Raw genomic sequence first — 26253 nt, 5'->3', positions numbered from 1 at the left:
GAGAAGCAATTACAAGTTGCCTAGCAACATTAAATATTCCAAAGGAGCAAATTCAACCCACACTTAATGCCGTCAGGATAGCTTTAATCAAAAAGGCAGAGAGTAACCAGGCTTTGTGAAAACACAGACAAATTGGAGCTCTCATCTCTCGCTGGTGGGAATGGAAAAGTTGCCACCACATTCAAAAACATTTTGGCATTTTCTCAACATGTTCAACATAGTTACCACACAAGTCAGCAATCCTCCTAGGAGAGAAAGGAAAACACATGTCCACATAGAGACTTGCACACAAATGTTTATGGGAGCACTGTTCACAGAAGCCGAAAGTTAGCTTGGGTGGCCAATAAACACAGGTAGAAATGGTCAATGCAATTTGCAAACACAGAAATACATGGGATAATATTCTATCGTATTCCTGTAGTGGATGAGGTTAAATAGCTCGAAAGTGATGGATTTCTGGCAGAGCGGGCAGAATTCACCGGTAAGAGTGTCTGTGCCAAGAGCCTAAGCTGATGGCATTCTCTGATCCTATCTCTTGAACTGAATGAAGACATTTTTCAGTAGTGTTTGAACCGTCAAAGGTTAGACGTGTATTTTGTTCTGGATGGAAACTGATTATCCCTTTGACTTCTTGTTTGAGTCAGTTTAGTGTGTACTTTTCCCTGAACACGGGATGAACGGCTTATTTACCTGAGGAAAACAACTACCACGTGGTTAAGACACCGCATTTGTCTGAATGATTTTATTTTATCTAGAAGTAAATATATAAATGCAATATTGCCACTTTATTTTTGGATAAACATTTTTGCCAAGATTCTATTTGCATAGATATTTGATTCCCAGAACATTTACAAATATGGGTTGTGTGTCGCCAGCTTCCTCTGGTCGGCCAGCTGTAGGCAGCCCGTAAGGCGGGATGGCCCCTCCTGAAATTGGAAGCGAACTCGGAACCTCATGAGCACCGCCATGCTGTCCATCTGTTCCTGCATGTCCAATATGTGAAGCGTGTCTCTCTAACACACCAGCAAAGTGCCTCATGTCTCATTTCAGAGAAAGATAAAAGACAGGACACAATTCTTCCAAAAACACATGCCCAGGGCCCAGGTGGCTGAAGGATGAATACTTTGTCATATAAAGAAATAATTTTATGGGTAAATTGCAACCATATTTCACCAGTTTTGTGTCCAACAGAATTGAGGGGAAAGTTGACAAGTGGAGATCATGGCTTAATATCTCTTTCCGAGCAACTGTGTGCAGATGGCCCCGTAAATTATTTTTATACAGCGACTTTTTATTCCACCCCTTCCTAGCATTTGCACATGTCTCAGCTGCAGACAAGTATCTGTAAAACCCACCCCTCTGCCACCAGGCAGCTCTGTCTCCCTCACCCCGTGCTCTGTAGTGGTTTAACAAACCACGGGCTAAAACCAGGATTTGAGATGCCTTCTCTCAGCTTCAGGCTGGCGCAGAGGGCTGGGCAGCCTCACTGTGTACCCTGTGGGAGGGCTGCCTGGGCCCAGCCTGCACTTTCTGTAGAGTCCATGCAGGGGCTTTCTCAGCCCCTGTCACAGTCAGGGGTCAGGGCCAGTTCCCCCTGCTTTACCACGGCCCCCGAGCCTGCAAGCACAGTGTGGTAGGGGCAGCAGCCCTGGGTTGGTAGAGCTGGGCAGAAGGACCACTTGGCAAATGCATGGAGGCCTGGGCTCCACCTCTCCTCAGGACCCAGGACAGGGGCCTCTATAGTTCCTCATTTGATCCAGGCCCTGTTGAGAGTGAAAGAGGAGCCATCAAAAATGAGACCAAGGAAACAGGGGCCCACCAGGCCCGTCTGGGGAGCCCAGGCCAGCAGATCCCTGGGTGCAGCAGGGCCTGGCCGTGCCTCCTCCTGCCTTCAGAGGAGCCTCAGTGACCCTCGTGTATGCACCGAGGAGACCACCAAAGGAAGTGGACGTTGGCCGTTCCTTGTGACATGACGAAGCCACCCACAGGGCATTACCACTGACAGCACCAAGCATTTGCATCCAGGTTCATGACTTTCAAGGTTGGAACCCCTGCAGGCTCGGGGTCAGGCTGGGATCCTCACTGCTGTGACCACCAAGGGGCCTCGGGCCCTCATTGATGGGCAGCCTCCCCTGCATGTCGGGCGCCATGGCAGGGGGCTGTGAAACCCCCACGGGGCTTTTGATGGCGCCTAGGTTGTGCTGGTCTCTGGGGAGGACTTTTGTGGGTACCTAGGGCTTCTAGAGAGAACATTCTGGTCAGGCGTGGTGGCTCACATCTGTAATCCCAGCACTTTGGGAGGCCGAGGTGGGTAAATCACCTGAGGTTGGGAGTTCGAGACCAGCCTGACAAATACGAAGAAACCCTGTCTCTACTAAAAATACAAAATTAGCTGGGCCTGGTGGCGCGTGCCTGTAGTTCCAACTACTCCGGATCCTGAAGCACGAGAATCATTTGAACCTGGGAGGCGGAAGTTGCAGTAAGCTGAGACCGTGCCACTGCACTCCAGCCTGGGCAAAAAAAAACACCCCAAAAAATGCATTCCAGGAGACATGAAGCTTGGCCTCGTGAGGCCTGGTCCAGGAAACACAAGACATTGCATCCTCCACATTCTGTGGGCTGAGGAAGTGGCCAGGCTTCCAGATCTAGGGCCACTGGCCAGAAGCCAGCTCCAGACGAGAGAATCAAAGGGTGTGAGGCCACCCTTACTCCAGGCATCACCGGACTGACAGAGCTCAGGCGTCCTGCGTGTGCTGTGGGACCCTCCATGAGACGTGGGCTCCTCCTGCCCTCTGCTTCGGCCTGGTCTCACTCTTTTCATGACAGAAGGCTTCACCTCTGTGACTGGTCCAGGTGTGGCCATGTGTGTGTCCCCGGGAGGCCTGTGCTCAGTGTCTCTGCACACCCAGCTCCTCCTGGGTCTAGGGCTGGTCCAGGTGCAGCCATGTGTGTGTCCTGGGGAGGCCAGTGCTCGGTGGCTCTGCATACCCAGCTCCTCCTGGGTCTAGGGCTGGTCCAGGTGCGGTCATGTGTGTGTCCCGGGGAGGCCAGTGCTCAGTGGCTCTGCACACCCAGCTCCTGAGTCTCTGCTGGGCAGGGGTGCTGGAGTCCCCTCGCCACCAACAGATGCCATTGTCCCTCTCCTCGTGGGTAGGACTGGTGGTCAAGCTCAGGTCCTGGACTTGGCTACAGAAGGGCAGAAGGCCACAGACCTAAGGGACACCTCCGGATCTGAGCTCTTTCAGCAGCCGCGTGCAGACAAGGCCCGCAGCCCATGGGTCCCTGTGTGGGGCTCCTGCCCTGATCATGCTTCCTGAAGGCAGAAGGAGGCACCTGAGGGCCCTCCAGTCCCCAGGCTCTTCCCACACCTGTGTGCAAAGGGGCTGTCCCTTCTAAGACCCCATGTTTTCAGGGATGCCTCTGTGTGTACAAGGGAGAGAGAGAGAGAGAGAGAGAGCTAGAGAGAGAGAGAGAGAGAGAGAGAGAGCTAGCTCCACAGTCATCAGGCTGGAAAACCCCTGACGCATCTCAGACCAGAGTAGGCGACTCCTCAACGGCAGTGTCTGCTTTGAAATGAAAAGCACCCACATCTAGTTCTTGCATCCCCACTTCTTCTCCAACCACTGAACTCAGGGGTGTGTTCCCCGTCTCTGTCCCAGTTTGTCCCTCGCGCCTGGGCCGCCCGCCACCAATGCTTCAGCCCCAGTGGATGGCAGAGGTGGGGGCCAGATGGGACCCTACATCCCCAAGGCCCCTAATGCGCTCCTGTACCAGCCCTGCAGGGGAGCCCCGGCCTGTGCTGCTGGGCAGAGCAGGATCAGAGCCAGAGCAGCGCATCCCCGAAATTCACTTGCTGGGGGGAGCATGGTTTCCCATCGCTCCTCTTCTCTGGGCATTGCGAAACTCCACTCTTCTGCAGCCTACAGAGTTCATGGAAGATTCCATTTGAAAAGAAGTCCCTGAGTTGAAGGTGCATCCACATTCTTCTGTGATTTGGATGGGATCTCTGTGTAGTGGCTTCCATCTATGACTCCCTTCACTGGTGAGAGAAGCAAAACTCAAGGACAGAGAACATCCTGGTGACATGTAAGTAGTGACTGGGGTTGGCATTCAAAGCAGACGGCATGGGCCAGGTGGTTGCAGGCTGGAAACAGCTCCACAGTCATCAGGCTGGAAAACCCCTGACACATCTCAGCAGGGCTGTGGATATTCCAGTTTCAAATCGGGTGTGTGGAGGGTTGGTTCACACAGTGAGAGTCACCCTTTGGAAGGGTAGGCTCTAATGCACATGGGTGTGCAGCCCCCCCCCAAATACCACGAGCGGGATTCTCACTTCCCCACAGCCTGGACCCTCTGCTGCTAGGCCCTGCCCCTGCCGCAGCCCGCCACGCTGATGGACTTCCATGCAGAATGTCTCACTAAGGGCGTCACACACGTGTTTCTGAGCTGTGACCATGTTATGTCGTGTCATTTGCTGTTTCTTGCTGCAGACGTGTGCTCCGTTGTGCGGCCCCTTCTGCAACTGGCTCACCCACTTGCCAGGTGAGACTTGGATCGGTTCCGGGTTTTGGCTGCTGTAAGAGCCTCACAAACACATCTTGTGGGAGTATTTCCTTTATTTCTCCTGTACAAACACGTAAAAGCGCGGTTGACGATGGTACAAGCACTTGATGCTGATGTTTAACAGCTGACCTGAGGTACAGTTTATAGTAAAACTCGCCCATCGTGAGTACAATTCAACTATGTTTAAACTTTTGCAGTTGTGTGACCATTGCAACAACCTGGATTTAGAACATTTTCACCCAAACAAACTCCCTGCCACCCATGAACTCCCTGCCACCCATTAACTCCCTGCCACCCATTGGCCGCTCAGTCCCTCTTCCGCCTCCAGCCCTAGGCGAACACGGGCCTGCTGTCTGTGCTTATAAATGTACTGTTCCCGATATTTCCTACAAACAGTCATACAGTGCATCCAACTCCTTTTGTTCAGTGTGCTTCTGAGGTTCACCCATTGTGTAGCGTGTCTCCACAGTGTCTTCCTCCTTCACACCAAGTAGCATTCCACAGCGTGGGTGCAGCTCATTTACGCTGTACATTACCCAACTGATGGACGTTTGGATTGCTGCCTGTTCTGGGCTCTTATGAATAATGCTGTTGTGAACACTCGTGCACATGTGTTTACAGGAGCATATGTCTTCACTTTTCTTGGGTAGATTCCAAGGAGGAAAATGGCTGAATTGTACAGTAAGCCTGTGTTTAACTTGTGGGGTTTCTTCTATTTAAGAACTCCGTGTGGGGCAGCAGTAATCTACTGGGATAGGTGGCAGAGGTAAGTTTCCTAATTCTCTCATGATGCGTCCATGGGAAAAAGTGCATTTAGTGTCCCTGGATACCAACCCACGTCCTGCCCGTGAAACTGGAGTCCTTGCTGCTCTCTTTAGAAGATACCTGTTTCAGACCCAGAGATCCCTGAGAAGGGCTTGGGCAGGAGTGGCTTTGTCTAGCGGACATTTGCAGACATTTCCAGACAAGCTCACACCAGCCCATAGCCCCAGCAGGCTTTTTAACAAGTGGGCCTTCTAGGGACCTGCAGCGGCCGTTGGTGTGAAGGAAATGTTGGATGTGTCAAGAAGCTCAGTCAGAACTCCTGACTCCCTTTGCACTTCTGGCCCCCAGATCCACCATGTGAGTCATAGAGAACCAGAAAGTGTGGAAAGCCTCCCGCTCAAACACGTCTCCACACCACCGGTGAGGGCAGATAAAGAAGCTCCATCCGAAGGGGAGAAACGTCCACTGAAATGGATGGCTTTGGAGTGGCTTGAGTGTTATTGCTCTAACTGAATATCCACATCTCTGACATGAGTGGCACTTAAGTATCTGATCCTTCAATTCAGAATGAGCAGGGAACACCGTAGGATGGAAGGGTCAGTGTGTGGATTGAATGTGAGGTCTCTGAAGAACCGTGAGGGTGGTGTTCACATCTTCAGAGACAGAAGCCTGTATGAGTCCACTTTGCAATGCTATAAAAGAAACCCAAGACTAGGTCACTTATTAAAAAAGAGATTTATTTGGCTCAAGATTCTGCAGGGTGTCCAGGAAGCATGGCTCCAGCATCTGCTTCTGGTCAGGACTTCAGGAATAGGCGGAAGAGGAGGAGAAACCGCATGTCACATAGCAAGAGAGAAGTCAGAGAGAGAGAAGGTGCCAGGCTCTCTAACAGTCAGCTCTCCTGTGAACTAGCAGAGCAGTAACTCACTCAAGGGCAGCACCAAGACATCCACAAGGTACCGACACCCATGAACCAAATACCTCCCCACCAGACCCTTCTCCAACACAGGGGATCAATTTCAGCATGAGGTTTGGAGAGGACAAATACACAAACTGTAGCAGAACCTTTAGACAATCCTCTCTGGACATGCAGCCTTGATGTTTCGGCCCCTGAAATCTGGGGGCTGTTTGTCATGCAGTAGAACACATCTTGCTCTGACTGACACTGATACTGTTTACAAGAGCACGTAGAAAAAGAGAAGGAATTAACCAAAGAAGTGAGTCATCCTTTATGAGAAAATTATCCTACTTTTCTGAAAGACATTAGAGGAGACATAAATAAGGGGGAAGAGATGCCAAGTTCATGGATGATAAAATCAAATGTGGACAAATCTGAGAACTCTCTGCAAATTGGTCTAATTTTTCAATACAATTCTAATCAAAATCTCAACAGGGTTTTTCTTGGAACTTCACAAACTGAATGTAAAATTTATACAAAAATGCCAAGGGCTAGGAATAGATAAGAGACTCCCTGAGAATAGCCAAGCGCAGAGAGTGTCCAGCCACATCATAAAACATTTATATTCTAAGGTTATGCTATTGGACAATGAAGACAGGTGCAAGGAAGGGCACCAGGCCGGCAGGAGACAGCCCAGACCCAGACCCGCACAGCCACAGCGCCATCCCGCAGCGCACAGACGGTCCCACGGTGATGGGGAAAACGGACGTTTTATTCAGTCGTCCTTCGGCAACTGGTCCCACATATTAGAACAACATTGAAGGGGGCTCTCAGTCATTCTAGAGAACGTAGTTACCATGAGACTAGCTATATGTACATTCAGTGTTATAATTTTAAATCGTGAAATTATCAACACTATTTTCTTTACAAAATCATAAATAGAAAAGCCACGAGCAGAAAAATAAACACAAAATTCAGGCAGGCAGGAGGGCAGGAAGATGGAGAAACGTGCTCAAGGAACAGAGACACTGGGGCTGCATGGAAACCTCTGGTGCGTGGGCGACGTGAGGGGTGCGTTGCTGTTAATTATAACGTTCTTTCTGCCTTAGGCAGTTTAGGTATATTTTCTTAAATGTAAGAAATATTTCAAGACGAAACTTTTGAAACCAACCCTATCTCTTTACTTTAGAGGCTGCTGTGGGTCCACTGCCATTTCCTTCTGGTAGAAAAAGGGGAAGAGTGAGAAAGAGGAAAGCTTGGAGGGAACGTGCGGTGGCTGGAAGGCTTCTGTGTCTCCCCATTCTCCGGAGAACTTTTACATAAATGTTAAAGCATGAAATGTTTAGAATGATAGTGTATATGTCCATAGTCTGATTTGGGAGACTGTCTAATTAATTTGAAAATTCATTTTGAATGTAATTTAAATACAACTAAGCCAGCCTGTCATTAACAGAGCACCTGTCTGGGCTTTGCTGACTTGGGCTCCTAGCAACTCTGCCTTGCTCCGAATTGAGCTTTCCCATCTTGGAAACATGTCAGTGCCAGAGATAGGGCTGGGAGGGCTGTAAACTCCTATTTGCTGCCTTGAAGGTCTAGTCCATCATTTAATGACTGCCGTTTTGTGGCAATAGACATCATGGTGGAAATGAAGTAATTTAGTAATGTACCAGAGAAGCACAAAACGGGCATGCCACTCATGGTCCAGAGGATGTCCTTGTGATAGGCAGGGATGGACCTCAGAGTGCTTTTGTAGTCCAAAACAGCTACAATCAATGCCAGAGTAATTGAGCAACCTGGCAAGTGTGGTTTGAAGGCAGATGAGAGGCATGTGCATTCACACAGATCATCTGAGTCTGTGTTTCAGATAGCCACTGGTTTTGATCTTGAGGATGAGGACAAGGTAGAAGATATTTCTCTTTCATTTTTGAAACAGGGTCTTGCTCTGTGGCCCAGGCTGAAGCGCAGTGGTGCAATCTTGGCTCACTGCAGCCTCAACCTCCTGGATTCAAGCAATGCTCCCACCTCAGTCTCCCGAGTAGCTCAGATTACAGGCATGAACCACTGCACCTGGCTAATTGTGTTGCATTTTCAGTAGAGACAGGGCCTCGCCATGTTGGCCAGTCTGGTCTCGAACTCTAGAATTACAGTCATGACCCACCACGCCCAGCCAGTATGTAGAAGATATTTCACTCCAATAAAAATTGATACCACCCTCAGTTTGCAAGAGATTTAATTAAACATTACCACTTGATTCCATTAGTACCCAAATCTGCAAGGCAAATATTTCCAACTCACCTTTTCCGGTGAATTAACTGGGCCAGGACTTGCGCAGGACCAGCGTCTCTGGTCTCCTTGGTCAGCGCGTTCCTGCTGATGTCTCAGCTTCTGCCGTGAGAATGCCAGTCCCTTTCCAGGGCATAACGTCTCCATGCAGTTGTACTAAGACTTGAAAAGCAGGACTTGGGGCCGGGTGTGGTGCCTCATGCCTGCAATCCAGCATTCTGGGAGGCCGAGACAGGCAGATCACCTCAGGTCAGAGGTTTGAGACCAGCCTGGCCAACATGGTGAAACCCTGACTCTACTAAAAATATAAAAATTTGCTGGGTATGGTGGTGAGTGCCTCTCATTCCAGCTACTCTGAAGGCCGAGGCAGGAGAATTGCTTGAACCTGAGAGGTGGAGGTCACAGTGAGCTGAGATTGTGCCATTGCCAGCCTGGGCAACAAGAGTGAAACTCTGTCTCAAAAAAAAAAAAAAGAGGAATTGGATCAAGTCATGAGCCATGGTACATGAAAAGACCCAGGACTCAGGAGTTTGGTTTACAGCATTGGGACCTGGAAGCCAGCCTGCTGGGCACCCTTCAAAGGGACGGGTAGCTGAGTGCAACAGGATGCCTGAAAACAGGGAACATCAGTGGGCTCGTGAGGCTCCTGGAATGTTCCCTAGATGTGGGGTGGGGTGCAGAACCGTTTTCCCAGGAGGTCTCTAGGTCCCTTGATAAAGGCGCAGTGGGAAAGGTGCTCTTGGGCAGAAGCCCCCAGCAGCAAGGCCCCACCTTCTCTTGTTTCTTTTCTTTCTTCTCCCTGGTGCTTCTGCTGGGTGGGAAAAGAGGTGAATTGCTTTCCTCCCAACTCCAACACGGGAAGTGTTGTTGACACTGTAGAAAATACACAATTTCCTGCTGATTTATTTCTGTCTCCTTCTGGGCCTGGCTGGTGTGGGGGAAGCAGGGTACCTATTCAAATGACAAACATATCACGGAGACGGTGTGACGCCCTGGCATTTCCAGCATCCCGGAGCATCAGGCTGTGTTTCTGAAATAAATTCTGCCTTGACATGGTGCTAACTCTTCGTATTTATGGAGCACTTTTATTCCCAAAGTGTCTGTGAATATATCGTCTCCTTCCCTCCTCACAGGCTAATGCTTACAGACGTCTCCCCGGAGCATGGTGCCTCCAGGAAGGACAGATGGATGGTGGTCACATGAATGTGACGTCCTCTGCCCCCTGTACTTTCCTGCTCCTGGCCGTGAATCAGCAGGAGGAAATGTGGAAGGGGCCATCCTGGCGAGGCCAGCTGGGCTGTTCCCGGCCAGGCTTCCTCCTCTCTCGCTGTGCATGCTCTCGCTGGCTCAGTGGCTCTTTCTCTTGCAAGCTCCAGCCCTCCCCTTGCCAGATCTCACTCTGCAGCCTCCTACCTCTGCACCAGGAGATTCTGAGGACCCTGAGAGGCAGCCCTTTCATGGGACAAATGTGCTCCTTACCTAGGACCAGCACGCCCAGCCTCCTCTGGTCCCCTAAGGACTTACAAGGCCCTCACTACCAACAGCCACATCCAAACTCACTTTTGGCTAGAGATCTGCATGGCCCGTGGCCCAGGGAGGCCTCCTACTTCACAGCATTGGAGGGAAAGCAGAACCAGGCATCTCCCCAGAGGAGTACCTCTCATGGTGATGGGGTCATCTCCCCGCCCTCCTTCCCTCCCTGGCTTCTCCGCATCACCAGGCACAGCGAGGACATGGCTGCTCTTCAGTAGCCTGCGTTGCTGCCTGCTCTGCCTCCTAGCCAGGCCCCCTCTCCATGGCTGGCTCAGCCCTCACAGGCCCTTTCCCCCTCTTCCCTTGGGTCATCAAACTGCACCCTGCGTTGCCCCCCTTCAGTTCTACATTAAGACCTCCTCTCTGGTTCCATCCCTTGCCTTTGGTAATCTGTTGACTGGGAGACAATTTTTCTTCTTCCTATAACCCGTCCAAACTCACAATAAATAACTTCTTTCATAGCTACCAGCTCTGCTTGGTCCAGCTGCCAGTCTGCCCAGAGCCGGAGAAGGGAATGTGGAGCCTGTGGTTACCGTCCTCCCTTTGCCCAGATGGACCCTGCTGGGCCCTGCAGGGGACCCAAGGATCTTCTTTGCTGGCTGCTGCCTGGTGGGGGTCACCGCTGCCTGGTGGGGGTCTCCGCTGCCTGGTGGGGGTCGCCGCTGCCTGGTGGGGGTCGCCGCTAACAGCCCACACCTGCAGCCTTCTCTGAGGCTGCCCTGGGAGACTGGAGCTGCCTTGCCTGAAGGTTCCTGGATGATGGGACTCCTCAGCCCAACCAGGGTGGTCCAGAGCATTCACGTAGGGCAGACGCCACAGTGACATGGATAATGCAGGCTGCACTTGGCCCTGAGCCAAATTCTGTGGCTTCCTCTCTCATCTTCGCTGCTCCTTTCCCTCCTTCGAGGGTTTCTCCTGAGAGACTGCCTTATGCACTTGAACCGGAGCCCTCGTCTCCAGCGCTGTTTCTAGGAAACCCAGTCCCTCATGTGAGGTCACCACATCCTGTCACCACCACAGAGGTCACTTCCCTCTGGACTGCCCTGGGTGCTCCCTTCCGGGTCCACATGGCCACCCCAAGCCTTGCTGCTGGATCCTTAGTGCAGGAGCCTCCCCTCCTGCTACGACTCCCTGGGCCACCCAGGGAGTCCTCCACCCTCCACTCTGAGGCCACCACTGGACATGAGGTCGGAAGAGTGGAGTTGGGTCACATTTCCACGCTTGGACTTTGAAGGTAGCGAGTGCCTCACACTCAATCGTTCCTGTATGGTGAGGGCAAAAAGCAACCACCCTGGAGGATGAAACCAGGGAAGACGGCCAAGTACAGAAAAGGGAGCACCGCGGATGCCACCGTGTTGCCAAGCACGAGGGATTTCATCCCGTGGTGGCCTCTCCTCCAAGACCAGTGGGGTCTCCCAGTGCCAAGATCAGAGCCTCGGACGAGGGTGAAGGTTGGTTCCACTCACCCCCGGGGAACTCCCACACCTCTGCCTCCTGACCCTCTCGGATGCCCAGGTCCATGGGTGCAGCATGAGCCAAGGCTGTGCAGAACTGAGTGGTTCCAGTTCCTCCAGCTGCATTGAGGGACCAAGAGCAGGTTCACCAGGACGGGAGGACCCTGGGCAAAGCAAAGAGGGAGTGGTGCTGGGGTCTCAGGAAGGGCTTGGAGGGACAGGACAGGCGCTTCATCGGCAGGGACAGAAATGAGCACACAAAGGAGGTGAGATGAGGAGCACAGAAGACAGCCTCTGAGATGAGAGACAGGAGCTGATGAAGCTGCACACCCAGTGGCTGCCCAGGGCTGGGGCAGAAGGAGAGCAGACAGGAGGGACTGAGGAGGGGCTCCGTGTCTGCCCCTGAATCTCAACCTCCCTTTCAAGGAAGGTGGCTGTGCCACATCCACTCATGCGAGGCGCCGTGATGAAGCGCCTCTGTCTCTTTTGGGATTCATCCTGGTATTCCAGCTCCACAGCCAGAGCACCGTGGCAGAAGGTCCCCAGCACCCCAGACCTCTCTTCCCCGCTATCTGCACGTGCACCGACCTCTTCTTTCGGGGACTGTCTATGGTATTTATCTCCCAAGCTGCACCTGCACTTGACACATCCACTCGCACTGCTTGTGACCCTCAAGACAGTCTCCGTGTCTGGGTGTCTCCTGCGAGGGCCTCGTGCGTTGTCACCCACTGGACGGATGTACCTCAGGAGACACGTGTTTAGTTAATTCTCACCGTTGCACTGATGGGCAAGCTGTGTTCCTCTCCACCTGAAATGAGAAGCATGGTTAGAAAGTGAATCAGTCTCCTGGTGTTCTCCAAAACTCCTGGCATTGCATAATGATGAAACATGATGGTATTGTCATGTCCCGCCTGGATTTTGACAGACAACCATTGTCTAAAGAAAGGGGCCAGTTAGACTAATGGGCTGAGGTCACCACCAGGACAGGGACACTCCCAGATCTCTGTTCCAGTACGTTCACACCAACCCACATGGCTTCAGGTGAGAAACAGGGCAGAAACAGAGGCCTGCCCCGGCACTCACCACTGATTGGCTCTGTGAAGACAGCCAGGTGGACAGATGCTGACTTGACTTGCATTGCACCTGCTGAGAGACGGAGACCAGCCACCAGGCCACGGCAAAGCCAAGTGCCATTACCAGCTGGAGAGCTTCAGATCCACCCCAGGTGTATAAACATAAAAACGGGATGATCAGCTTTGCCGTGTGTTCCCCCACAGATAGTCCGCTTCAGGATGTGGCAGAATCAGGTTTTGGGGAGCAGACTGTGTTCTGTGTGAGCCCCCTCAGAGAGAGAGGGTCCAGGTAAAGCCTCAGTCTGAAGGATAGGAAGTGGCCACACAGCGACACTGGACCTTGGCAGAACCTCAGAATCAGACCGAACTGCCCCCAGGACCAAACGTGAGCATCACAACGCGGGTTGAGATCAATGCATCGTGCCAAGGGCCTCCCAGAAGATGGCATCGCCCGCCGCCCACACCCCACACGGAGCCTTGGCCTCTGGGACAGAATCCAAGGACATAGTATGAGAACAGGGCTTGGAGGTGCAATTCTTCAAGTGGCTTTGAGATTTGGTCTACAGGCCACTGCTTCTACTCCTGTTCCCACACAGTCACCCCAGGGGCGCCGCACCCCTCTGCCCACCCCTCCTCCATGGGGCCACTTTCAGGCGAAAGGTGTGCATAGTCACAGGTACAGGAGACCTGGGTCCACCCATTTCTGTCACTGAGGACACCCATCTGAGCCCCTACACTGTGGGTGCAACCCCCCATTTTAAGCAAATGAAGGGCTTCTGACTGTGCGGACACGTCCAGTTTCCCCCTCCATGGCAGCACTCCCCCCCTCAACAATCACAACCTGAAATCCAGCAGCAAACTGAACTGAGGCTGCCAAGTTTGTCTCATCGTCACTCACCACATTAACACACCTACTATGAGTTAAGTAAACTGACTTTCTAAAAACACACAGATGAGGTGTCATTTGTTCACAGGGAGCTTTCGTGAATGTGTAGGAGACAAACAAGCAGCCCTACTGGGCAGTGAGTGGCTCTGTCACAGCAAATGCCGGGTAGTGTTATTGAAATGCACCACAGAAACCAAGGAAGGCTTCCTGGAGGCAGTGATCATCAAACTGGCAGCTCAAAGATGAATAGAAGCTCTGTAAGCCAATGAAGGGGGCATCAAGGGCAAAGAGATCAAGGCTCAGGCTCCAGAGCCAGATGTGGGGCAGGAGGTGGAGCTGGAGAGGTTGAGTAGGTGAGGCAGGCTCAGTGGTGGAGAGATGTCTTTTGCGTCAGCTGGAGTGGGTCCCAAGGCCCTGTCCGCTTTCCTAATCCTTAGGCTCTTGATCGGCAAACGGTGACACGATCGGCACCCATCTCACCAGTGGGTTGTGCGGAGTCATCAACACTTGAACACGCCGGCCGCTTGCTCAGAGAGGCATCAACGATGGCAGCGACGGTCGCCCCGGAGCCCATGAGAAGCAGTTTTTATTTTTCTTATGACGCATAAAGAGAAACCCTTGGAGGGGCCACAGATGAGATTTCTGCTTTAGCAGGGTCATGCAGGCTCCAGGGAGAAGGCAGTTTGGGGGGCCTGGAGGCAAGGTAGTCGCCACGACTAGGAGACAGGACCTCATTCCAGACACCATGGGAAATAGCTGGGCTTGAAGAGACTGCAGGTTTAGAATGGACGGAACGTGGCCGCTGAGTCCATGTAGGGGAATGAGGGAGGGAAGCCAAGATCACACTGAACTGTGGGTCCTGAGTAATTTGCTGGGCGGCGGGTGCACACGTGGGTTAGGGGCTCAGGAGAGATGGCGAGAGAGTGGGGGCGGGGGGCAGCATGGGAAAGCGGGGGAAGGGTCGGGCAGCAGAACAGAACTGCGCTAGGCATGCTGGGCTTATGGTGCTTACAGACTTCAGTGAAGGGCACTGGCTCTAACTGGGGGCGAGTTCTGACCTGGACACGTTCAGTCATGAGCACACCCAGAAGGAAATGCGCCAGGGCTGACACAGCAGTAACCACACTTGTGGCGTGCACATCCACCTGCTGGCTCACAGGGATGGAATCCAGATGAAGCCGGGCTCTTGGGCACCTCACCTGCTGGTGATCACACAGCTCCACGTGCAGTCCCCCTTCCTGCTGACACCACCTCTCAAGAACATGAACCTCAGGAACCTGCAGGCAGTGGGTGTCCTCATCCCCCTTCCTGCTGACACCACCTCTCATGAACATGAACCTCAGGAACCTGCAGACAGTGGGTGTCCTCATCCCCCTTCCTGCTGACACCACCTCTCAAGAACATGAACCTCAGGAACCTGCAGACAGTGGGTGTCCTCATCCCCCTTCCTGCTGACACCACCTCTCATGTACATGAACCTCAGGAACCTGCAGGCAGTGGGTGTCCTCATCCCCCTTCCTGCTGACACCACCTCTCATGTACATGAACCTCAGGAACCTGCAGACAGTGGGGTTCCTGAGTCTTGATCACCTGGGAAGCATGACTGAGTGTGTGCATGTGTGTGCACACCCACATGTATATACCTTCATCCCTGGGCGTACATGAAAGACTGTTTCCAGGACCCTCTGTGGATACCCAAATCCACAGTGCTCGAATCTCCCATATAAAATAGCAAAGTATTTGTGCATCCTACATACATTCTCCTGTACACTTTAAATCACTTCCAGATTTCTTATAATGCCTGATACAACGCTTACACGTGACTTCATTTGTGTGGATTCTATACAGTACTTGGCATGCAGCAAATTCAAGTTTTGCTTTTTGGAACTTGGTGCAAACTTTTTTTTCCCTCATATATCTGATCTGTGATTGCTGGAACCCACAGATGTGGTGCTCACAGTTACCGAGTACCCACTGTGCTGCACATCAAATAGCATCCAATAGTTATTAGAGGGTTGTGACAGTCACGTAGGTGACAGGGCTCCAAGTGCACAGCAAGGAAATGAGAGTAACAGCGATTACATCCCTTCCTCCCGAATTTAATTAGGTCTTAGCTACAATCACTGTCCGCTGCTCTTTGCTCCAAGCATGATTGATTCCTGTAGCGCCACTTACTGTAAACCCCCAGAACTGTAAAGGCGTATGCTACATCCATCTTTCCAAAGAAAATTACTGAGTGCTTATTTATTGTTGGCTTAGACAGGTCACAGGATGCCGTTCCCAGAAGTTTCCCCGGAAACGAAGATGAGCGGGGCGCTTGGTAGAGCTGCTGTCGATCACTCCAAGCTCTCTGCCTCCCACTGCAGCTGGCTATCAGGACAGCGTGCGGCTGTTGGGGGCTGCGGGTCTCCTGTTAATGACCTAGTTAGCAGCTTAATGGAGAATTGGAGGGCTTGCATTAGAAGGAGGAGCTCCTGCAGTAGGTTTAGCTATTGTCTGTATTTATGGGCCTGGAGTTACTAACCTTTTTTCAAATAATCATCGCTCTTATTATAGAAAACAGTCTGTTTTTAAAAGCCGCAGAAGGCTCTTTGAATACAAAACAGCTTTTGCCATTCTTTTGTCTATTCAACAGGGAATATTGCTTTTCTTTAGTTGTTTCTTTGTGGGAGCTGCAAACATTCTGAGGAGTATCTGTGGGGCATCAGTCATGCACCGTGACGCTGACTTGACACCTACAGAGCCCAAGCCTGTATTTCGCATGGATAGTGAATGCTAAGAGGCGGTGTCTGGCGGGAGGAAGTTGCCTTGAAAGCCACACCAGGCACTGAGGCCACAGACACTGAAGGGCAGGTGTTTCTAAGGCTTCACCTGGATGGACCCTGCCTGGCCCTTCTCTTCCATGGCCCTGTGTGGATCTTTAGACCACTTCTCACCATCTGCCTCTTCTTTCCTTGTTTGTGGATGCTAAATGGGGTGCTAACTCTGGGCTTCTGGACTGATGGCCCTCCCTGTTACCTGGGCACTGGCTGATGCTGCCAACTGCCCTACCTGTTGGATTCATCTCACAAACAGCTACTAAGCACCTTCGATGTCCGCATCTCCTGCTCTAGGTGCTGTGCTATGCACACAGGTAGCAGAACCTCCTGTGTTCAGCAAGGAAATAAGAGCTGATTTATTTAAAGTTGGTATTTTAAAAGTATAGAAGAAACCCAGTGGAGAGTGGGGTCTCAGGCAGTGAAGGGGCAGAGCTTGTTTCGTGGTTCCTCGGGTTAGGTTGTGCTTGTCAGATCAAATATCAACTGCTTTATCTGGGATGGCAGAAACCGAAAGTGGAGCAGGTCTCTGGGAAGGGGGTCATTTAGGGACTGTGGGTCCTGCTCTTTCCCCTCTGGGAAGGGGGTCATTTAGGGACTGTGGGTCCTGCTCTTTCCCCTCTGGGAAGGGGGTCATTTAGGGACTGTGGGTCCTGCTCTTTCCCCTCTGGGAAGGGGGTCATTTAGGGACTGTGGGTCCTCCTGTTCCCCCTCTGGGAAGGGGGTCATTTAGGGACTGTGGGTACCGCTCTTTCCCCTCTGGGAAGGGGGTCATTTAGGGACTGTGGGTCCTGCTCTTTCCCCTCTGGGAAGGGGGTCATTTAGGGACTGTGGGTCCTGCTCTTTCCCCTCTGGGAAGGGGGTCATTTAGGGACTGTGGGTCCTCCTGTTCCCCCTCTGGGAAGGGGGTCATTTAGGGACTGTGGGTACCGCTCTTTCCCCTCTGGGAAGGGGGTCATTTAGGGACTGTGGGTCCTGCTCTTTCCCCTCTGGGAAGGGGGTCATTTAGGGACTGTGGGTCCTGCTCTTTCCCCTCTGGGAAGGGGGTCATTTAGGGACTGTGGGTCCTCCTGTTCCCCCTCTGGGAAGGGGGTCATTTAGGGACTGTGGGTCCCGCTCTTTCCCCTCTGGGAAGGGGGTCATTTAGGGACTGTGGGTCCTGCTCTTTCCCCTCTGGGAAGGGGGTCATTTAGGGACTGTGGGTCCTGCTCTTTCCCCTCTGGGAAGGGGGTCATTTAGGGACTGTGGGTCCTCCTGTTCCCCCTCTGGGAAGGGGGTCATTTAGGGACTGTGGGTCCTGCTCTTTCCCCTCTGGGAAGGGGGTCATTTAGGGACTGTGGGTCCTGCTCTTTCCCCTCTGGGAAGGGGGTCATTTAGGGACTGTGGGTCCTCCTGTTCCCCCTCTGGGAAGGGGGTCATTTAGGGACTGTGGGTCCTGCTCTTTCCCCTCTGGGAAGGGGGTCATTTAGGGACTGTGGGTCCTGCTCTTTCCCCTCTGGGAAGGGGGTCATTTAGGGACTGTGGGTCCTGCTCTTTCCCCTCTGGGAAGGGGGTCATTTAGGGACTGTGGGTCCTGCTCTTTCCCCTCTGGGAAGGGGGTCATTTAGGGACTGTGGGTCCTCCTGTTTCCCCTCTGGGAAGGGGGTCATTTAGGGACTGTGGGTCCTCCTGTTCCCCCTCTGGGAAGGGGGTCATTTAGGGACTGTGGGTCGTCCTGTTCCCCCTCTGGGAAGGGGGCTACTTAGGGATTGTGGGTCCTGCTGCCCCACCTCCTGGAGCCCTCACTTGCTGGATTTGAAAACTTCTAATGAAGGCTTGACTTTTTCCTTGACCTTTAAGAGATAGGGGATTGGGGAGGGGTGGAGTCTGCCCTGTCTCTTATACCTGAGGCCTGGGTGCTGTGGCTCCCAAGGGTCCTGCGATCATCAGTGTGCTCCAAAGTGAATGAAAATGCACAACCAGGGTAAGAATGTGTTTTTTTAATGTCCACAGTCCTATTTGATTCTGAGTTTTGACATTAATTATCAGACATGCCAGATAAACTGGATATCTGAGCCCCACTTGTGGCCCCAATGTTCAAAATAGACCCCCAATCTGCAGAGTTACTACTTCAGGAAAACAGCCCATGAAATTGCACTGCGTGATGTTATATTTTATGTATGATATACCAGATGCACATATTGTGCATTTAACTTCTCTTGAATAACATACTATTTTGTCATGACATTGCTTAGTAAAACTTAACAAAAACATTGAAAATATGTGAGTCTTCATTCTTCTTAGTAAAACTTAACAAAAACATCAGAAATATGTGGGTCTTCATTCTTCTTCTTTAATTGAATTGCACCTTGAAACTCCAAATTCCAGGACCAGAGGGTGAAGCGTGGAGTGAGCAGGACTCCTGGAGTCCTCTGCGGACCCCTTCCTGAGGCCCCTCCTTGCCCACGGGGAGTGCCTGGCTCTGCTCTGAAACAGCCCAGCCCTGTCAGTGCTTCCTCGGTCCCTGGAGCTGTCCACTGCTTGGTGCTTGACAGCGGCCTGGGAAGAGCTGCTGCATCTTCACCTCCTGCCAGCCGTAGGGCACTGCATTCATGTCAGCTCCCGCTGGCTCAATTTTATTGTATTTTAATGCAGGGTCCACATTCCGGCCTCAGTCCTGACCTAACTTGCTTTGTGATGTAGGATAAAGGACTTCTGTTTCTTAGAAAATGTTTGGGGGCCAACAGCACATTGCCATGTCTTTTCATTGAGGATAAGCCAATCATATATTTCAGAAACACTTTCTACTTTATTTTATGCTCTCATTGTTTTCCAATTTTATTAGGCAATACATCTGTGCTGATAATATAAAATACTTTTAAAATACATGAGCGCTAAAAGAAAAATGATCTACTGATAAACCACTGAGCATCGACTCCTAACAGCAATCCCATGGGAACTGTTTACAGAAGAAGTCTACACCTCACACACATACTTTAAAACATATTCACATATATTGGAGACTGAAAAGAGACAGCACACACCCACTAGAGAAGCGGAACTTTTAAAAGAGAAGCAGAACTTTTCCAAGTGTTGGAAGGAAGGTGGAGCCACTAGAACTCCCATACGTTGCTGCTGGGGGTGCAAAATGGCTCAGCCACCTTTACAGCATCTCTTATAAAGAAGTTAAGTCTCTTATAAAGAAAAGAGGTGCCACTCTGGAAAGCCATTTGTCAGTTTTCTGTAAAGTTAACATAAAAAACTCTCCTATAACCTAGCCGTTCTATTTATATTTACCAAAATAAAATTTTAAAAATCATATATTCTCAGGAAAATCTGTACATAAATGTTTACAGCAGCTTTATTCAACATAGCCCCAAACTGAAGAGAACCCAGATGTCCATCAATCGATGAACAGACACACGGCGGTACAGAGTCGTATGCCAGTACAATGGAACACGACTCTGCGGGAAACAGGAACAACCTGCCTTGTAACTCTTTGGCACGAAGTACGTTCTCAATAAATAGGTGTTTAAGGAATGTAGTCCTAGGAAGAGTGGATGCCCAGGGCGAAGATCAGGGCATCTGGTGTGTGTGAAACAAGCAGGAGTCAGGGAGGCTTCAGTTGCATGAGAAACAAGGACAGCAGTGAGGTCAGTGCAGACACATGGCAGGTGGCCAGGTCCCACAGCAGGTCCATGCTGATACCTAGGGACTCTCGGAGGAGAAGAGGGTGGCTGGACTCCACAGGACCCTTCAGGTACTCAGGAACTTTCACTTTCACTTTAAAGGAAGTGAGGAGCTATTACTGTGTTTTGAGCATTGAATTGAAAGGCTTTCACTTACAAAATTATTCTGGCTCCCGAGTGGAAAATGTATTAGTTGGTGAAGTGGAGAGGCAAGGAGCAGCAATGAATACAGTAGGAGCTGAGAGCTTTCCTGTGGGTTTTGACGTCGGTGCAAGTATGATTTGCTGATGGATTAGATTTGGGTGTGAGAGAAAGCACAGCTTTAAAGCCAACCCCCACGCTTCACCCAGAGCCACTGGCAGGATGAGGTGGGAAGATCCAAATGTGGCTGAACAAGGCAGAGGTTAGCATGGGCACGCTGAGGGCATGGTGCTGACGGGATGGCCAAGTAGGCCTGGACAGATCAGTCACAGGCACCTCGGGACTGTGCTCTTGTCCTCAGGACATGTGGGATGAGAGGATGATCCAACGAGGGGACCGAGAAGATAAGCCCTGAGCCAGGAGTGAGCATCCGGGGGGAAGAACGGGACTGGTGTGGGGAACGTAGCGGGCAGCACCTGCCTCTGCAGCAGAAGCCCACGGAGCCAGAGGGACCTGCCGCATCCTCCACGTGCACATGCACCTGTGCATACAGGCCTGTGTATCGTATACATATAGCAGGTGCACCTATTTTATTTACATATATACATGCATACAGGTTAATTAAACCTTTGGTTTGAGATAATTAATGATTCTATCACAAGCAATGATATGAAATAATGTAGAGATTCTTGTGAATATTTTACCCCCCCCACAGTGGGAATATCTGGCAAACCTATAATACAACATGGTTTGTCTGCCAGGACATGGGCACTGAAGCAGTCGAGGTAAAGAATCTGCCATCGTAGCAACATATTCAGGTGTCTTTAGATAACTGCATGATGGCCTTCGCATCCTTTCCCAGTGAGCTCTGCTGTGACACTCCTCCTCCACCTCTTTTCCATCCTCCCAGCGTCCCACAGGACTTCTCGCCGACCAACATGCTTTACGATTTGCTGGGTAATGTGCCTGCTGTCCGCTGTTTATCTCCAGGTGGGATGAGTATCCTGGGGGCTGGGGTCTTCGCCTGTTCATTGATGCCTCTCAGGAGCTTGCAATGCTCGGCTACAAAGTAGGTGCTCAATAAACATGCACTGACTGAATGCAGTCCCATGTGGCCTCCAATCCCAGCTTGCTATTTAACCTCTCTTGATCTCAGTGTCTTCATCTGGAAACAGCTGTGTGTTGCAAAGGATTCATCATGGAAATTCGCTGCGGTTTTGTTTTTAAGGTGTGCTCCTTGTGTCTAGCATGGAGCAAGCACAGAAGCTGGCTCACCTGTCCTGTCACCGGCTAGACTCTCTCAGTGATGTGCATTCTGGTTTAGAAAAAGGGGCGATCACACCACCTGCCCGTCAGGTTAGACCTCACCATGAGGATGGGTTGTGACCTATCACATGCCTCCCAAAGCCAAGTATGAGCTGAGCACTTCCAGGTGTGACTGCATTTAATCTAATAACACCCCAGCCAGGCAGGCACCGTGATCAGCCTGTGGTCGGAAGCACAGTGCCATCATGTGCCCGGCCCTGGTCTCCTGAAGACTCAGGACGCATCTGTCTTCAGAGACTCCACTTTTTGCTGTGGTACCGATGACTTCCCTCTTCTATTTCAGAGGCGTACTCCTCCCGAAGGTGACACTGGAAATCCCTCCCCGGGACACACTGCCATGCACACTCCTTGCATCCCTCCCCGGGGCACACTGCCACACACGCTCCTTGCATCCCTCCTCAGGGCACACTGCCACACACGCTCCTTGCATCCCTCTCAGGGGCGCACTGCCACACACGCTCCTTGCATCCCTCTCAGGGGCACACTGCCACACACGCTCCTTGCATCCCTCCCCAGGGCACACTGCCACACACGCTCCTTGCATCCCTCCCCGGGGCACACTGCCACACACGCTCCTTGCATCCCTCCCCGGGGCACACTGCCACACACGCTCCTTGCATCCCTCTCAGGGGCACACTGCCACACACGCTCCTTGCATCCCTCTCAGGGGCGCACTGCCACACACGCTCCTTGCATCCCTCTCAGGGGCGCACTGCCACACACGCTCCTTGCATTCCTCCTCAGGGCACACTGCCACACACGCTCCTTGCATCCCTCCCCAGGGCACACTGCCACACACGCTCCTTGCATCCCTCCCCGGGGCACACTGCCACACACGCTCCTTGCATCCCTCTCAGGGGCACACTGCCACACACACTCCTTGCATCCCTCCCCGGAGCACACTGCCACACACGCTCCTTGCATCCCTCTCAGGGGCACACTGCCACACACGCTCCTGGCATCCCTCCCCGGGGCACACTGCCACACACGCTCCTTGCATCCCTCTCAGGGGCACACTGCCACGCACGCTCCTTGCATCCCTCTCAGGGGCACACTGCCACACACGCTCCTTGCATCCCTCCCAGGGGCACACTGCCACACACGCTCCTTGCATCCCTCTCAGGGGCACACTGCCACACACGCTCCTTGCATTCCTCCTCAGGGCACACTGCCACGCACGCTCCTTGCATCCCTCTCAGGGGCACACTGCCACACACGCTCCTTGCATTCCTCCTCGGGGCACACTGCCACGCACGCTCCTTGCATTCCTCCCCGGGGCACACTGCCACACACGCTCCTTGCATTCCTCCCCGGGGCACACTGCCACACACGCTCCTTGCATCCCTCCCCGGGGCACACTGCCACACACGCTCCTTGCATTCCTCCTCAGGGGCACACTGCCACACACACTCCTTGCATCCCTCCCCGGGGCACACTGCCACACACGCTCCTTGCATCCCTCTCAGGGGCACACTGCCACACACGCTCCTTGCATCCCTCCTCAGGGCACACTGCCACGCACGCTCCTTGCATCCCTCCCTGGGGCACACTGCCACGCACGCTCCTTGCTTCTCTGGTTTTGCATTTAAGTTGGATCCCTACAAGTGATGGCACCACTTTCTGACCACTGTTTGATGCTAGTCACCAATTACCCTCCAGAATACGTTTTCACAATTTACAGTCCCCATCAGCAGAAAACAAGAATTTCACAATATTATAAAAGATCAAACATTTTTCATTGAATCTATTTCTTTGATGTGTTGTCAGATATTTATTTTTAATTCTTAGTTGTATATATAAGACTCTTTCAACAACTCAGTGGACAAAATACTTTCTCTTTTGAGAATTTCACTTCCCTTTGGATAGATTTCTTTGATATAAAGTCGGGACTTGTATTTCAAATTCTTTTTCAAAAGAGATAATCATTGGCCGGGTTGGGTGGCTCACACCTGTAATCCCAGCACTTTGAGAGGCTGAGGCAGGTGGATCACCTGAGGTCAGGAGTTCAAGACCATCCTTGTCAACATGGTGAAACTCCATCTCTACTAAAAATACAAAAAAAAAAAAAACCATCTCTACTAAAAATGCAAAAAGTACGAAAACAGGTGGCAGGCACCTATAATCCAGCTACTCAGGAGGCAGGAGAATTTGCTTGAACATGGAGGTGGAGGTTGCAGTGAGCCAAGATTGCACCCCTGCTCTCCAGTCTGGGCAAGAGAGAGAGACATCATTTCAAAAAACAAACAAACAAAAAAGAAGAGATCATCGTTTCTTTATTCTTCCTTTTATTCTATTCCCAAATACTGACGGAGGACCTACCAGGAGCCTGGCACTGTTCTAGGGGTGAAAGCCTCAAATTGGCAACTGATCCTATTTAAGTTTGCCCTTCACAGTGCCTGGAAGAAGCCTCATGACCCTCCTATGAGGCTGCCTTGGGGGACGTCCCTTGCTCCTGGCCGAGGTGGAGACCACACAGTCTTGCCTTAGGACCGTGTGTGTGCCTTGGGCTTGCGAAAATAGAGAAGAGAACCAGTCACCACCCTCAAGCAAAAGTGAAAGAAGAAAGCCCCTCTGGGAACCTGTCTTGCCCTGGGACCAAACAGCAGGGTCAACCAGCTCAACCACAGAAAGTGTGTGGGCTCTCTGTGGGGTGGTGCAGACACCCTCATTCCGCCAGCAGCCAGCTCTCCATCACCCCTCCCTGTTTCTAACTTCTCTTTGTCTGAAGGGTCCCACAGGACCACACGTGCCCCTATGGAATTGCATTTCTATTCCTGTCTGTGAATACCTGGAATTTCTCCAGACAACTGACACCCATGGGCCTGAGTCTGCCCAGCTGGACTTGCAGGACAGAGGCAGCGTGACCACCCAGAGCCCAGGCCCGAGCCCCAGGCCAGCCATGCTGGGAACCTCTTATTGCCCCAGGGCCTTCTAGGGTGGGACTCACCTCCTTCCGATTCAAGGCTAAAGTTCCTCCCTGGCTTGTCCCCTCTCCTGCAGCCCTCTCTCTGTGGCTAGAGTGGTAGGCAGAGCCACCCTTGAGTTTTAGCCAGCAAGTGGTGACTGCAGGGAGCACTGAGGCACCAGGGTGGGGACCGTGGCTTGCGGGTTATGAGTTTGCTCCATCCTCCAGCTCCACGGCCTCCGTCTGGAAGCCTTCGGCTGTAAGCCTGGACTTCCTCAGTCCTGTCTCCACGCAGAGGACGGTGGACAGGTTCTGACTCTGATCTCGCTCTCCTTCCATTTTGCTGGTAAGTCCTCAGGATTATTTACTCAGGTAAAGACTGCAGAGGTTGCCGGGTATGATTGGCTGAACACCACGTGCTATTTCGCTATATCCTGGAATCCAGCTGGTCTTGCCCTTGCACTGGGGGCTGGTGTCATCAGCACTAGTGTTTATTTCGGCACCACTGAGTGTTTGAGTGTCCTGTCATTGCGAGCTGACCGAAGCAGTCTGAGGCGTCATTTTCTTATCCTGTGCTCACGCTGGTCATCCAGGTGCTCCTTCACCAGAAAGTTGCCCTCGCTCAGAGCGACATGGTCTCCAGTAAGCGCCCTGAGGTGGCTGTAGAGCCAAGGGTGAGGGTATCTGTCCAGCCTGATGCCAGACCATAGGCCTGGTTACCATGGAATGATCTCAACGCCTGTATCTCAGCTTTTCTAGACGGTACACACAACTGACATCCACAGTTCTGTGGGGGGAGCAGGGGCTGTTCCTGATGGCGAGGTGGGGACCCGTCGCCCTCATTCTCAGCATAGCACAGTGACGTAGCTATGGAGAGATGGAAGGACCTCAGGTGGGAGCTGGGAGCTGTGCACCGCTGTCCAGGGCCAGAGCTGCTCTCACCCAGGGAGGCCCCGTGAGGATTCTGGCTTCCCAGTGAGCATGGCAGGGACAGGACCCCGTATCATCGGCCAGCGCTCTGCTCTCCCACTGGTGGGTCTTGTTGGAGAGCACCATCCGTGTCCGCGGGGACGTGTTGGAAATGCAGTCTCCCTAGCCCTGCCTTGGACCTATGGAGCTGGAATGTGCGTTTTGACCAGAGGCCTAGGAAGCTTGCTCACCCCGCGCAGTTTGGGAAGTGCTGGTTCGGGGCTGTGGCCTGAAAACTCTCGCCGTGCCACGGAATTACTCACGAAATCAGATTTTAAATTCTCATGCATGGTACCCATTGCAAAGGGTTAAAGGTTTGCTTTGCACGGTTCGGGGAAGACCAGTCATTTGATTGTCCCTTTTGTAGCCAGAGGTGAGAACCCCAGGGCTAGACACCGATAGCCGTATCTATTGCTTGTCAGTACCTTCTAATTTCTATGCAGGTCGGTAACAACGACCAAATGAAGAACAGTTTGGACCATCGAGGGATGGCTCAGAAACACTCAGGAAGAAATATTTGCATTAACTGCACAGGTGGGCTCAAGCAAGAGGGCAAAATTAACTGTATTTTGGCATGTTTAGGAAACAGCGGCCGTTTAATTTCTCAGTGTACTGGTGGTAAATAAAACCAGCAAATGTGACTTGTCCCCGCCCTGGCGTTCTGTCTTGCAGGGTGGATAAATTTAATGTCACAGTGCTTTCAAGCCCTGACAGTTTATAACTACGATAAAATTCTGACAGGAAATAAATTTTGATCCAGGTTTGGTTTTATTTGGAGGTTATAACTGATAGAGCCTTAAAGTGCCTGGAATTATGTTACGACAGATTCTGTGGGGGGTCTTAGGTATATAGTGAGCTGCATCACGGCCCAAGAAGGTGGATGTGATGCCCCCAGAGGGCAGCTGGAACCACGGGCTCCCGTGAGCCCCCCTCTCGAGTGAGGGTCTGTCCCAGAGACATTGTCCTGACACCA

The sequence above is a fragment of the Callithrix jacchus genome, chromosome 12, assembly GCF_049354715.1.
Source record: "Callithrix jacchus isolate 240 chromosome 12, calJac240_pri, whole genome shotgun sequence".
Lineage (NCBI taxonomy): Eukaryota > Metazoa > Chordata > Mammalia > Primates > Cebidae > Callithrix > Callithrix jacchus.
This window is presented reverse-complemented; position numbering follows the sequence as displayed.